This window comes from Haliotis rubra, unplaced genomic scaffold (genome assembly GCF_003918875.1).
Source record: "Haliotis rubra isolate DU_JTF1 unplaced genomic scaffold, ASM391887v1 Scf17, whole genome shotgun sequence".
Classification (NCBI taxonomy): Eukaryota; Metazoa; Mollusca; class Gastropoda; order Lepetellida; family Haliotidae; genus Haliotis; species Haliotis rubra.
The window spans coordinates 501,277-517,383 of NW_025765669.1; the positions used below are offsets into that span (position 1 = coordinate 501,277).

Below are 16,107 nucleotides of genomic sequence, written 5' to 3' on the forward strand. Positions count from 1 at the left end.
ACTAAACAAGTATAGCCCTGTTCTTGTTGGGATAATAAACAGTTATAACTAAATGTTATCTTATGATTATGCAAGTGATAAAGGGAACATATTTACAAAGATATATTATTCTGATAAATTCGAGCTAACATATGCAAAACATATTTAAATCCTTCAGCAACATTGCACCAGAAAGTGATGTTAAAATCATACATCTACTGTAATCCCAATTTGGCCATAAAGATCAATGCCACCATTTATTGGACTGACTGACTGACTGAGTTTGGTTTTACGCCGCTTTTAGCAATATTCCAGCAACATCACGGTGAACACCAGAAATGGGCTTCACACATTGTACCCATGTGGGGATTTGAACCCGGGTCTTCGGCGTGACGAGTCAACACTTTAACCACTAGGCTAACCACCACCACCACCCCACCCCCCCATTTATCGGAAAGACATAGGTAAGGGACAGTTCATAATTTAAGGCTAAGGGGGTGATGATGATTTTAGAGGGGGGTCACCCATTTTGTTCTGGGGAGCTAGGGGGTCAGCAATTTTGTACACACATACTAGGGGGGGTCAGCAGTTTTGTACATAAAAGTATGTTTAAAATTATGCTTAGAAATTATGGGAAGGGGAGGGTGAGTCATTGATTTCGTCCATGACATGCATGGGGGTCACTTATTTTGTACATAAATTTTAGGGGGGGGGGGGGATTCACATGTACATGCTCCTCCATAAAAATCATCATCACACCCCACCCCCTAGCCATAAATTATGAACGGTCCCTAAAACCACTAAAACATGTTTTTTCTTAAATGTGTATGGTTTTGCTTACAAACAACAAATGAATGTAGGTAACCAGAGACAATAAAATAAAAGTGACTCTATAATTCCCAAGAAAGCATAAAAGAACATTCCATGAACTTTGAAATAACCAAATTATAACAGTATATTACTTATGGATAACAGCCTTGGTAATGTATGGCCCCATAGGAAAGTGGTAGGTGGAACAGATGTGTGGTAATGACTAAAGTCTAAAGTACAGATCAAGAATGTATGAACTTAGAATTTAGAACCCGAAAAACAATGTAACGGTCAGGTTTAAAATGACTCGCATGACAATGAGAAACATTTCGTGTTCCGGCCCAAGGACAGATTTCAGTTCAAGCTAACCACCTAAATGAGTCAGGCACCAAGGGCAATCCTGAGCCAAGAACTGGCCACCAATTTTTCAATTGGGCACATGTGTTAGTAACTATTTCCATAGATGTTCACACCTTGTAGATGTGAGAGTGTGAACACATTCAAGGATGCCATGTTGACCATTGAGATTTTCACAGGAAACACAGACGGGGCAAGCCTGTTAAGGCCACCATTGATCTGTGACCTTAGTCTAATCCAGACATGTTTTTAATGAGAAATACGACCAGAGGATAGATAGACAGGAAATAGGATACCAGCGGTTTGTGAAGGGTCATGTTTAACAGGTGGACATTGGAGAGGCTGATGGTTTCACCAAGGGCTAGTTTCGTCCACACCTTCACCCATGTGGCCCATGACCTCTTTGACCCCTGGCTTCATTCAGGAATATTCACATGTGTATGTAAATGAGCTGTCGACACATATCCCTGAATAGTTCACTTCTTAATGGTGTACATATTCATGTGCATGAGCACTGCCTTTATTTTGACAGGTTGTGTGGGTGTGAGATTAATGAGACATAAAGGAAGATCTGCAGAACTAGTTTATGTCGAATAGCATATTAACATCACGTGAAAGTTGACAGATGTGTTTCGGAAAGCGTAACATATTCAATGAATGTCTTGTAAAAAATGTTAATAGTGTCTGCCTTTATAAATGTGCTGGTACTACCAATCGACTGGGAAATAAATAAGATGCAGTTAAATAGGTTTAGACAAGTGCCTTTCAAAGTCCCACCCTAATGCTCAACAGTTGTTTCATTACAGAGTGAGTGAGTGATTATAGGTTTATGCCCTTTTAGTAAACTTTACAGCAGTATCACAACACGGGGCATCGGAAATGGTCTTCCTATAATGAACACCGTATTGGGATTTGAACACGGTTCTTCAGTGTCTTCAGAGAACCATTAGGATACTCAACCAACTTCTCTTATACTGACTGACTGACTGAGTTTGGTTTTACGCCGCTTTTAGCAATATTCCAGCAACATCACGGCGGGGGACACCAGAAATGGGCTTCACACATTGTACCCATGTGGGGATTCGAACCCAGGTCTTCGGTGTGACGAGCCAACGCTTTAACCACAAGGCTACCCCACTGCCCTTCTCTTATACAGAACCAATGGCATAAATATCAATTAACAATATCCACCATACTACTCTCATGCCTTTCTAAACGCATTTCTTTCTAAACAAGACTGTATATTTTATACCGGAGAGTTCCTTAGAGAATAGCATATGATTTATTTATACTGTAATATCCTCATTAAAACACATTAATAGTATGATGAAAAATACATTAAAGGTGAAAAATCTAACAATATAATTCTACATCAAATGTTATGCAAAATAACATGTGAATGAGTAAAATTTCACATGATATAGTGAGTGAGTGAGTTAATATTTAACGTCACATCGGCAATATACATGATATAGTACTGAGACAGAATAGCTCAACAGCTAAATGGTGCAAGGGCAATATGATTCAAAGTAATCAGTTTTGAGAAAGTTAATGTAGACAAGGAAGGAACCGAAGAAAGTCAAGGCTCTGATGTCAATCCATAATTAACCATGCTTCAGATTCAAACCTAGACACATTGTGAATGAGTGTGTGAGTGAGTGAGTTTAGTTTTATGCAATTTGACATATTATTTGATGGCATGAAGAGTTGTATACCACGTTAGGAACTGAGTGAGTGAGTATGGTTTTACGCTTTTAGCAATATTCCAGCAATATCATGGCGGGGACACCACAAATGGGCTTCACTCATTGTACCTATGTGTGGAATCGAATCAAGTCTTCGGCATGACGAGCGGACGCTTTAACCACTAGGCTAACAGACACATTGTGAACCACATGAGCTATGTTGTCACACAGTGATCAATCAGTCGACCTACTGATACAGTCCTAACCATCTCTTAAATCCATGCTTTAACCTCATTTCATCCTTACTGACCCCACCCCTGGTAAATGTCATGGGTTCTTCCGTCACAGAGCCCCATGGCCTGATGGCAATTATTCGTGTTGAAATACCAGAATGGACAATTCAACCTCCATTACACATGTAAACTTCCCTTCATACAGGAGTGACAGCTCATAATAATCTCAAGCTGAAGAAAACCGAACTCATTCTAGTGCAATATTGTTAGTTAATGTGGCACTCCGCAATAGACAGCTACATGACCAGACATTCCAGTGATTGACATCATGAGCGTTGGTCTATGCAATTGACACATATACTAAACATGAAAGTCTGACCACCCTCTACCATTAGTAGCTGTTCTATACCATTTCCATACATTCAATCTGCATGGAGGCGAGGCATGTTCACACCATTGCCCTTTTATTGCAAAAGCACCTGAGCTATTACAGGAAGGTTAGTTAACTTGGAAGCATCACATTCAATGAAACTGGGCTATTGTATCAAATCTGGACAATACATGTGAGAAGATTCACGTGACGGAGCTCTATTAGGAGACAATCGAACAGTGATGGAACACTACTAGGAGACAATCGAACAGTAATGGAACTCTTTCAGGAGACAATCGAACAATGATGGAGCTCTATTAGGAGACAATCGAACAGTGATGGAACACTACTAGGAGACAATCGAACAGTGATGGAGCTCTATTAGGAGACAATCGAACAGTGATGGAACACTACTAGGAGACAATCGAACAGTGATGGAACTCTTTCAGGAGACAATCAAACAGTGATGGAGCTCTATTAGGAGACAATCGAACAGTGATGGAACAATCGAACAGTGATGGACTCTAGAGACAATCGAACAGAACAGCTCTATTAGGAGACAATCGAACAGTGATGGAACACTACTAGGAGACAATCGAACACAGTGATTAGGAACTCTTTCAGGAGACAATACAACAATGCTGGAGCTCTATTAGGAGACAATCGAACAGTGATGGAACACTACTAGGAGACAATCGGACAGTGATGGAACTCTTTCAGGAGACAATCAAACAGTGATGGAGCTCTATTAGGAGACAATACTTTTTTTCTATTTTTAGGATTTTTACCAAAATGGTTGAGAATTATTTACATCATATCTGAAACCTTTTAAAAAGCATTGTATTGCCATTGCATCCTTTCAGTAATGTTCTACCGAGCTCCAACCCATGCAAAGAAATGGTCCGTCACAGAAACACAAGCCATCCCTTTTACACCCACTGGGTCAGCCTGCCATTACTTTCTCATCTGGTACAGAGAGATCCTCTGTGTCTCATTAGACACAAGCCACAGGAATCCTGTAGACAGCTAGGTAATCATTCCATTCAAAGCAGTTGATATTAGATAAGATCTTACTTCACTAAGGGAACCAAAAATCCAATGAAAACCATATGTTCCTGGAGATTCATGGTTTAAAAATCCATCACCAGGTTACTTGGTCTGTATTTGTGAAATGTGAGCAAGGTTAACAGATACGGAGAATAAAACCTACATCCTCGTTTACATTGTGTGCCCTGCACTCTTATCTTATCTTTAGTACACGTTTCATATCTGCGGTAATTTATCGATTTCAAACACCATTAATCTGATACCTTTTTAGAAAGGGTCATAATCTGTTCCAGCAAATCATTACTGCCACAAAACTTGTACCTTCATTGAGATTTTATTATCTTGGAAGTTTAACATGTGGCAATAGTTAACATCTCTATTAGTAATTCCCCTGCCTGTCACAGTCACCGAGTGAGGGGCATTTTAGGCTGCAGTCAGAACTATTTCAACCACTTGACAATGGCCTGTATAAAATCCATGTCCAGGACACACACATTAACCATTGGATGATAGTGTGGAATAGCGATGATAGTGCTACGACTGTCGTTAGTCTATGTTAAAGTATGGGCGTTACGATCGTATTAGGGTTACAATCTCTTGTTGTTGATATAATGGAAACCAGTGGTTGATATAATGGAAACCAATGGTTGATATAATGGAAACCAGTGGTTGATATAATGGAAACCAGTGGTTGATATAATGGAAACCAGTGGTTGATGTAATGGAAACCAATGGTTGATATAATGGAAACCAATGGTTGATAGTATGAGATTCAAACCGGTGGTGGATGGTATGAGATTCAAACCAGTGGTTGATATTTTGAGATGCAGAGCAGTACAGAAAGCAAACCAGTCGTTGATAGAATGAGTGAGGTTTTTTGGCACTTAGCAATATTCCAGCAATATCATGGCAGGGGACACCAGAAATGGCATCCCACACTGTATCCATGTGGAGAATCGAACCCAGTCCTTCGACTTGATGAGCAAAAGCTCCAACCACTTTTGATTCAAGGGGCAGTTGGGTAGCTTATCGGTTAAAGCGTTCGTTTGTCACGCTGAAAATCTGGGTTCAATTCCCCACATGGGTACAATGTGTGAAGCCCATTTCTGGTGTCCCCTGCCACGATATTGCTGGAATATTCCTAAAAGCAGTGTAAAACCATACTCACTCACTCACCTTTTTGATACTTTATGAAGCAGACCAGTGGTTGATACCATGAGAACCGATATGAGTGAAATGAGTGAAATGAGCCAGGTTGTCATTATTGTATTTTGATTTCAACTGGTCTGACAACACAAGTAGGTATATAATGCTGAAACACCTTGACCCAGACTCTCAACAAGCAAACTTCAAAGCTCTCCGTTTAAAAAATTAGATGAGCCATAAAAAGACAATGAACACACCTGCGTGTACCTGTAAACTGTTATTGCTAAAAGGGGGAAAAATTATGCATGTTGCACAGAGAAATCCTTTCATTTCTTAACTATACCTCAAAACTCATAGTCACACAATCATCTAGTGTCCTAAGCCTTCGAGTTGTATCTTGTATGACAAACAAGCAGCATTCATCCGTTACAATTTTCCTAATCTACTTTTCAACCACATCCCAACATGTCTGTCAGCTTGAACTATTTTTACATTTCCACAGACCCCTTTCTGTAGATATGTCAAGATCTAAGGATACATGTACAAGATCTTACATTCACCACCATGGTGTAAACAGAGCAACGTGCTCTGCACCCAACTAGTCGGCAACATACTGCAAAACAAAATTATAAGCATCCAATGGGAACACGCACAGTCCATGAACTATACAAGTTTATCACATAGGAAATAAAACCTCACTTTAAGGTTGAATGTCTACACTGTAAATCTTTATCAACAATAAACAGAAGCTCCTCCTACTTGTTTATCCAAGACAATACAGGAAATCAAGGGTGATTTTAACAGAATAGAATAATGTACTTTAATAGAATATATAGAAATACTGACAGATTTTCCTGGTGCGTATAGTTTGTTATTCCCAGGACATCCCAGGTTGGTTGAAGAGTACAAGTGCCTGGTATGAGACTGACAACAGTTTTTGTGTTTGCACTTGTGTGCGTGTGGACTTAACATGTTTGAAGGTTACAGCGCCATCTATGGTGCAACTGGGAATCCGAGACAGAGTACCCAAAATTTTTAATTGCTCTATTTTGGGTTTAAACATCAGCTGTCAGGATGTTTAACCAGTCCATTAGCACGGACTACTCTTCAATAGCCTATACCTTCCCTATCAAAATTGTAACAGTATTACTGTTCATGTAGGGCATGTATTGGATGGAAGAGAGAGTGAGTCAGTTGTGTTTTAAGTGTCATCAGTGTTCTACATCAAACACAACGTGTTCGACTAATGAAGGATGCTGGTCGCAGATGTCTACAAGCTGAATATTCTATATACACTCAGGAACCTGGAATTCAAACCTCAACCATGGATTCCGGTGTCCCAAAGAGATACAACTCTGCACAGCAAATTTCTGCACCTTAGACAATGACCTAGAGCTGTCATACAGACCCTGTAACAAATATTTCCAAGAAAGCCCATGCAAGTCTAGAATATGTTGCAAGTCAAGATTTCCACTAAGGAAGAAAGTCTCAGGGCTCCTTTTCATTATATATACATGTATATATATATATATATATAAAATTTTATTATGAACTGCAAATATGTTGATTTCAGAGACTAGTTGTTAACTTGGACTAATGATGACCACCCATGTCCCTTTGACAGAAGGAACAATAGAGAACAAAACCATGGGACTACTCTCTGTTAATGACAAGCTGCTTGGACAAGTAGCCCTATGCACTTAATATTCTGATACGATTTTTATTCCATTTCAAATCCTGATGATAATCACAAATAAACCTAATTTCAACTAGAACTTATACAAACTGCATGACCTAGATTTTAATCAGTTTACAAACCATTAACTATCCAATTGTTCTCGGTTAAGCAGAACAAAAATGATCAAATGTTCATGCTACTTTCATGCATAATGCTCATGACTTACAGCAGGAGGTAGGAGTTGCTCCCTGACCTCTCCCTGCTGTAGGTTACTGTGTAAGACAAAGGAGGGTGTCAATGAGGGTCGGAAATCTTGTAGGTGTAAGAACAATGGACATGGGTCATTCTTCAGATGCACTGACTGTTTTGTGAATTCCTTCACTGTGCTTACTTGGCTGGGTCAGTGTAGCCTCCGTGTAGAGCCGACTTCACAGACAGGGAGTGGGAGGAGACATAATAACAACAAACATATATAACTCCTTCCAGAACATGGCTGGGTCAGAGGATGCAGGCTGGCAGTGAGTGAGTGAGTGAGTGAGTGAGATGAAGTGAGCGAGTGAAGGAATGAGTGAAGGAGTGAGATGAGATGAAGTGAGTGAAATGAGTGAAGGAAGTGAAGGAGATGAAGGAGTGAGTGAGATGAAGTGAGCGAGTGAAGGAGTGAAGGAGATGAAGTGAGTGAATGAGATGAAGTGAAGGAGTGAGTGAAGGAGTGAAGGAGTGAGAGTGAAGGAGATGAAGTGAGTGAGTGAAAGAGATGGAGTGAGCGAGTGAAGGAGTGAGTGAAAGGAGATGAAGTGAGTGAGTGAAGGAGATGGAGTGAGCGGTGAGTGAGTGAAGGAGTGAGTGAGTGAAGGAGTGAGTATGATTTTATGCAGTTTTTAGCCATATTCCAGAAATATAACGCCAGATAACAATTCTAATCTAAACCAACAGCCTTCAGTATCTCTTCCCCCTCCCTACTTGTCAGCAATATTCCAGCAATATCTCTATATCCTATTATCCAGTGTGGGGCATGCAAACTAGTGGTGGACAGCATGAGCAATGGTTTATGAATAGTGATTTGGACACAATGACATGATCAGCCATGTTCCTCACAGTAAACACTTTATCTCCATTTTGCCATTTCGACCCATGGATCAGTGCTACTACTATCTGTTATCCACACTTAAGTCAAATCTTCAAGGAATACTTCAGGTAATTTTCTAGAAGACTATAAATATTTGATGAAAATAAAAACATCATATTAAACCTATCCAAACATCCACTGGTGTCTTAAAAATCCAACTGTTTTTAACGTCTTATAAATATTACACATATTTTATTACTGAAATTGATCCATGCATACCATTAGACTGACATCATTAACCTAGCTTCTTGTGAAGACCTTTTTCTTTCTGCTTACACAAACCATGGAGAAGTGTGTGAGATTTTCATGCTGACTTAGCCAGTCAGATTCTCAGTATTGTGTGACTAGCTATCATTAGACTGAATATGACATGATTCATCATTGCTCAGGAGGGACGAAACTGCTGAGCTTTACAAACTCACACAATCATGCACGTGATATCATTACTAATCATTACATGATTGTATCGAAAACTGCTGACCCTGCACTTATTGCAGAACAGAGCTAAATATAACCATGACAAGACATTGTGAAATGTCACCCAAGATTGTCAATGACTCATTTATTCATCCACATGTCAGCCATGAAAACACTATCTTTATCATGTTCATGACGCTCATGTAATGGATTACTTCATTCAACAAATTCTTTTTCTTTTTGCAAACACCTTGTATCATAACTATTTGATGGCAGTTCATTCACACTTTGTACAGTAGACTCGGTTTTCAGCAGGAATTTCTTATGACTAGGTAAAGTCACCAACATTTCAACTATATCACGGCAGAAAATGGGCTTCATAAATTGTACCCATAAAGGGAATTGAACCTGGGTGTTTGGCATGACGACTGAACACTTTAACCACTAGGCTACCCACCGCCCCTGGGCATATTTTTGAAGCTCTCTTAGCGCTAAGATAGTTGTAAGTACCATACAATAACATTAACTTACGACTATCTTAGCGCTAAGAGAGCTTCGAAAATCTAGCCCTGGCCCTGAGCTAAGGGTATTGTCAGTTCTATTTATTCAAGTGGTATCTTCATGTTTGTAGGGTATATCAAACTGCCAACCATTATCAGCATAATTCTTCCTTTTTTAAACCAGGACTTTCAAAGATTTGAACAAGCAGAGATTGTTTGCAACCAACTGACTCGCTCTGCCATCGCTACAGTAAGAGTAATTATTAACATCTTACCCAGTTGTTCTTCCATTCTTAAACTATAAGTTCTGAACTAGATCTACTTAACAAAAACATGAAGATAAAGATACTGGAATTTAACAGCAAGATTCCAGGGAAAAGATGAATCTGTCACGCTCTGGACTTATCAAAATAACTCCTGAAACCTCCAACAGTCTGTGCGAAACAGAAGACCCCCTTTTTTGTGTCGGGGAAGTCGGTACTGGCTGTGCACCTAAGGGTTTAACCAAATTCTCAGTGTAGTAGAACTCTCCGGCTAAGTGTAGGAATGTCGTTATTGACGCAGCAAATGCTCCCTCACTGATTCTTGTATCAGGTTCAAGTCTCCACCCTGGACTTGTACATTTACTTAGCCGTATACATTACTTCCATTAATTAAAGGGATAACCCGTGCCTGCTTTGGACATAAAACGTGCACTGAGAGGTGTCGTGTAACAATATCAAAACATTCCATTTAATTACTCATTTTGTAAGGCAAGATCAGATTTGGTGTTGTTTGCTGGTCCCTCAATCTATGTTTCTTTGTCAAGAAAGATAAACTCTGGGACATAAGCTGTATTTTTTCTAACCCAACAAGTTCGGATAAGGCGTCAATACTATGCATTGATTGAAGGAAATCAAGTGTTCCAAGACAGACGAGGCAAGACGTTTTATGTCACTCTTGCTTGACAATGGAGTCAGTGTCCACACTGATATGTCAAATCATAATAGACAACACAAGTTGTCATCCATAAAATATCTTGCCTTTACTGTTCTAAAATGTCACCAAGTTTGTACAGACAGAAGCTATTTTAGTGAGACTGGATTTTGAAAGACTCCACCAGTGCTCAAGATTCCAACAATAATCTACTATTTAGTGAGTTTAGTTTTATGCCGCTTTTAGCAATATTCCAGCAATATCACGGCTGGGGACACCAGATATCGGCTTCAAGCATTCCCATGTGATATCGCTGGAGTGAGTGAGTGAGTTTAGTTTTACACCGCACTCAGCAATATTCCAGCTATATGGCAGCGGCCTGTAAATAATCGAGTCTGAACCAGACAATCCAGTGATCAACAACATGAGCATCGATCTGCGCAATTGGGAACCGATGACATGTGTCAACCAAGTCAGCGAGCCTGACCACCTGATTCCGTTAGTCGCCTCTTACGACAAGCATGGGTTACTGAAGGCCAATATTCTAATCGGACCTTCATAGGTGATATTGCTGGAACATTGCTTAAACATAAGGGTGTAAACCCATGCTCACTTACTCAAGTTTTGTTCAGACAAGATTAAGACTTAAGTTATTTGATAGGTTAAAAAGGAGGACTGTGTGTGACTAATGTTGAGGAAGTCAAGCCGGGACCATTATAAGTCACAAAAAGTGCCAGAGATATGTCAAGAGCAGGTTTTCTGAATGGCGTAACCTCAACAACCTCTTGAATAAAACCCAATGAACATTCCTTATCGATGTTAATTTATTTTTTTCAATTTCTGTTTTAAATGTAAATGAATGAAAACTCACTCCCACCTCCATTTCCCCCTCTCTTCTCTCCATCCCCCACACTCCCTTTCACCACCTCCCGGCTCCCGCACCCCACCACAACTACCGCCCTACCCTACTACCACCATGCATACACACTTCTCCCTTCTACATCTTCAGACCTCCTGAGGTAATCATAACAGTTCACCAAACCTAACAGCACCTGTCGGAACAATATACCTTAATCCCATCCATTGTTTCACCTGTCTAACCTGTGATAATGATGCAAGATCAAAGGGATCACTGTGACAGCGATCCATCTAATCAGCAGTCACACCTTGTAATGAAACATCCAACTGTCATGGAACCAGCAGTTATTGCCTCTGAGCCTGATAACCAGTGACAGATCAACTTCTTATCTTGATTGGTGGAAAGCAAAACTTTCAGCCAATCAGAAACTGAATACCACCATAGGCGATAGTCTGATTGGCTAAATAACAGACAGGAATAGGTTTCACTGCCAGTGAACTCAGTCTTGATACTAATTATCCCACAGACATGCCATATCATGTTCACACAGTTTACTAACCTAATTTTCTTCATGGGAAAGTACACTATAACCAATAAAGACCCCATAATACATAAACCTTCCTAGACACAGCCAATTATACAAACATTTTGTCCCAGAAATATCTCATACATAAATATCTACCAACAAATTAAAAGTAAGCTCCAAATAGACACCAGAACAATGCTTAGTCCCAGAAACAAAGTCATCTTACTGAAAAAGTTTATGAAATATTGCTTATGTGACTTTAAATGTTAACTCACTCACTCACTGTTTAGACACGAACAGCCCAGAACAATGCATAATTTCAGGACTTTCTAAATCATTCTCGACTTAAGTTGGATTCAGTTATGATATATTCTGTAGGGTCTGGAGACAGAGTAAGTTTGGCTTTGACAGGCCAGTCTCTCAAGTGAGTGAGTGAGTAAGTATGGTTTTATGCCCCTTTTATCAATATTCCAGCAATATCACTTCGGGGGACACCAGAAATAGGGAATCGAACCCGAGTCTGTGTGACAAGTAGACACCTTAACTACTAGGCTACCCTACCGTCCTCAGTCTTTCAAATTAGAGCATCTGCTGCACCAGGTGATAAATTCAGTGAATCTGATGAAACTATGTCAAGTGGAAAATACATGTACAAATGTACATCAGTTCAAGACCATTTAACATAATGACATCCTATCTAATACCACAGTGAGTGGCTGTGTTTGCCTTGACCGCATTATCATCATACAGTCAGAGAAATCTTTTAATGCTGAAATATATCTAGACTGGCTTTGATTAAATAGATATATATTCTGCAGTCATTGTTGAGGACCACGGTTGGCCCAGTTCAACGGGGCAACCAGTCCAGGTAATTTCAAGTCTATGAATTAAATCATGTGGATATCTGGACCTTTGGAGTAGACTTACAAAATGTTTTAACTGTTAGATTGCTTCATGGAATAAGTGAGTGAGTGAGTGAGCCTTTACGCTGCTTTTAGCAATAATCTAGCAATATCATGGTGGGGAACACCAAAAATGGGCTTCACACATTGTGCCCATGTTCGGAATCAAAACGTTAGTGAGTTTAGTTTTACGCTGCACTCAGCAATATTCCAGCTATATGGCAGTGGAATCAAAGCGAGCAAATGCTTTAAACACTAGGCTGAGCAAATGTAACCTAAACCTATGTTTCATCTTATCCATGTTTATAATTGTTGAAAACTATCATTTCATGGGTATATCTGCATCAGCTTCTTTCTCACTGCCTATTTTGTGATACAGATCTAGTTTTACAGCACTCATACATGTATCCACAATCAGCCTCCTCCTTCTCCTCCTACACAATGTCACAATGGGCGTGGGTCTGATGAAGTAAGATAACAGCCCAGTTGCATCATGAAACTTTCTATGCCCATCTGATAATGTGTATGACACAACACTACTGCTCAGAAGCTTATCAGCTGAGGGCATTGCTTGAACTTTCGCAAAACATTTCAACAAACTCATTACAAACATATCCCTTCCTAAGACATCCTTTTCCGAGAATTACACAATTCCATTTAGATAGTGGTAGAATCTGTACTTTACTAAGAAAGTGTAATCCTGAATATGACATAAGTTACTTTTCAGAGAAGTTGGTGGGTTGGCCCTATCGTAAGGATTGTTTGTTTTCACGAAGGAGTGTGTGAGTGAGTGAGTGAGTATAGTTTAATGTCACTTTTAGCAATATTCCCACAATATCATGGCAGAAGACATCTAAAATAGGCTACAATGTAACTATGTCGGGATTCGAACCCAGGTCTTCAACGTACCAAACAAATGCTTTGACCACTAGGCTACACCACAGCCCCTTATCACACACGAGTTTGTTTCCTAACATATGTGAAGCCTGTTTCAGCATCCTGTTGCTGCCAATAACGGCCGATATTTCATAGACAGTTCACATAAAAATATAATGACACACAGCCTCGAATCATTATCAAGATTGAAATGTTGACCTTATTGCTGTCCCACATTCCCTCATATATCATAATTCCCGCTTATATATCGCGACTGCCTTTTTATGAAACTAATTATCAGATGTATACGCATCGTATCAGTCACTTCCCCGTGTCTCTAGCTCTTAAATGTACATTACGTCTCTTAATGGTTAATAGATGTGAGTAAATCATAATGATGAAAAACATTTAAGAGGTTTCTTCAAAGAGGCCTCAAATGAGGCAAAACGGATTAGTAAATCAGATGACCTATTTGATGCTAATTTCATTTTCTCACTGATAAGATTTTCTCCCACTATTTCCAATGATTAGGTGAAATGAACCTCAGAAAATATATGACGACATTTTTCATATCTAATATCAGACCCACTGAGAAATCTGCATGAAATGGATAAATATGTTGGTCCCATGTCCTGGTGTAAGTTGCTAACCTAAATTAGTTCAAATGTTCAACGCATGACAATGATTTACACCTTTGCAGGTTTGATCTTGTAATGGTACAGGCCCTGAACATGTGTACCATTGGGGTGAATTATGTTTGTGCATAGAGAGGGTCATCTAATCCCAGAGACTGATAAAGTATCAGAGAATACCTCTGTTTCGAGGGGATCAGGTCCATCATATCTCGGTGCTATAATTGGGCAGTTGTTCCACATGTTTGTTACCAGGATTACCCTACTTATGGTTATAGGATATTTCAAAATTCTGTAACTGTTTCCAAAACTCAGACCGAGTTATTTGATCGCTGTAAATAATTACATTTTAATTGAAGGAAATGAGAATGACTGAACTTAAAGAGGTCAAGAAGTCAGACTCGACATTTAACAAGAGCCACTTAACCCTTTCAGAATACAAGCACATGTTTGATACATAATATATTTCAAGAATTTAGTATCAATATGTTTTTCCTTTGAGTATTTTTTGCACAATTTACAAATATAATCTGTAGTAGGTAACACCTTTTAAGGAGTCAGTGCCCAAAAATATCTTTGATTCCACCTTTGAAAAATAACTTAACCCCTTAAGTGGTTAATGGGATCACTTTCATGTAATTATCTTTTATCAGGCAAGCAATTAATCGGACAAATGATGAGGATTTCACAACAAAAATTAAATCATAGTCATCAGAAAAGGGCTCCACATTTTGGGAATCGAACATGAGTGAGTTTAGTTTTACGCCGCTTTTAGCAATCTTCCAGCTATACCAGAGCGGGGGACACCAGAAATGGGCTTCACACATTATGTGCCCATGTGGGGAATCGAACCCGTGTCTTGGGCGTGGACGAAGCTTTAAAACCTTTACCACTAGGCTACCCCACTGCTCTCGAACATATGAGTGAGTGAGTGAGTTTGGTTTTACGCCGCTTTTAGCAATATTTCAGCAATACCACAGCGGGGAACACCAGAAATGGGCTTAACACATTAGGTGCCCATGTGGGGAATCGAACCCGTGTCTTCGGCGTGACGAGCGAAAACCTTTACTACTAGGCTACCCCACTGCCCTCGAACATATGAAGAGTCAACATTAAACAACCACTCGGCTACTCCACCTGCCCCAATTCCATTCAAGAGTATAAAAGGTTTATCATAAGGTCTACAACATACAAAATGTAAAATTACAAATATTAAAGCGAGAGAACATCCAAATGATATCACCTTATATAAACTGGGGACCTAAAATGCCTTCCTAAGCAAACTCCCAATTGTATTCCCCAGTAAACCTCATTTCTCTAGCATTAGTGTTAAGGTGTGGAATGAACGTTTTGAGTATGTGGGTCATACAGGTGTAAAATGTGACACCTATCTCATTAGTCAAGGTAAATACAATACAACACTGCCGAACACTAGAAACAACAAATATTTGTCGTGGACAACGTAGATTCTACATTCAGAATGGACGACACCCTTGGGATACGGCTGTCCACGTAGTATGCTGTTTCTAAACACACACAGCACATTGGCGCACACACACAGTTTCTCTTCCCACAATACAGCAGAAATGCATGCTTCGAATTTTCATCATACTCAGAAACTTTGGGGCAATTAATTAATCTCATAACTATGTGTTGTTAATTATGGTGCATAAACTCTCTGCTGATAACTACCTATTACACTCTATGTTTTGGCTCCGACTTTAATTTTCACTGATTTTTTAATCAAATACATGATAAAATTACATTTATCATCCTTTTTGCCTTTAGGATAGACAAATGAGCCACAGATTCATCTTATCTTTTAATCTATGTAATTAAAACCATGGCATCTGTTTTCTATGCATCAATGTTTACAGAACATGTGCTGAGACAAAATCTGGCTGTATTCCAAGATGACCATTCCAATATACAGGACTTCCCTTTGTCACTATGTCCATGGCACTGAATCGATATTGACCAGCACTGTGTTTCACTAGTTTGTTGGGGGACCATTTTTGGACAAACTACACTCAATGACCTCTTGTG

General features: G+C 39.5%; 1 protein-coding gene across 1 annotated transcript in view; it reads right to left on the reverse strand.

Annotated features, from left to right (window-relative positions):
• Positions 1–16,107, reverse strand: part of LOC124272396 (collagen alpha-1(I) chain-like) — a 116,746-nt gene that overhangs the window by 86,876 nt on the left and 13,763 nt on the right.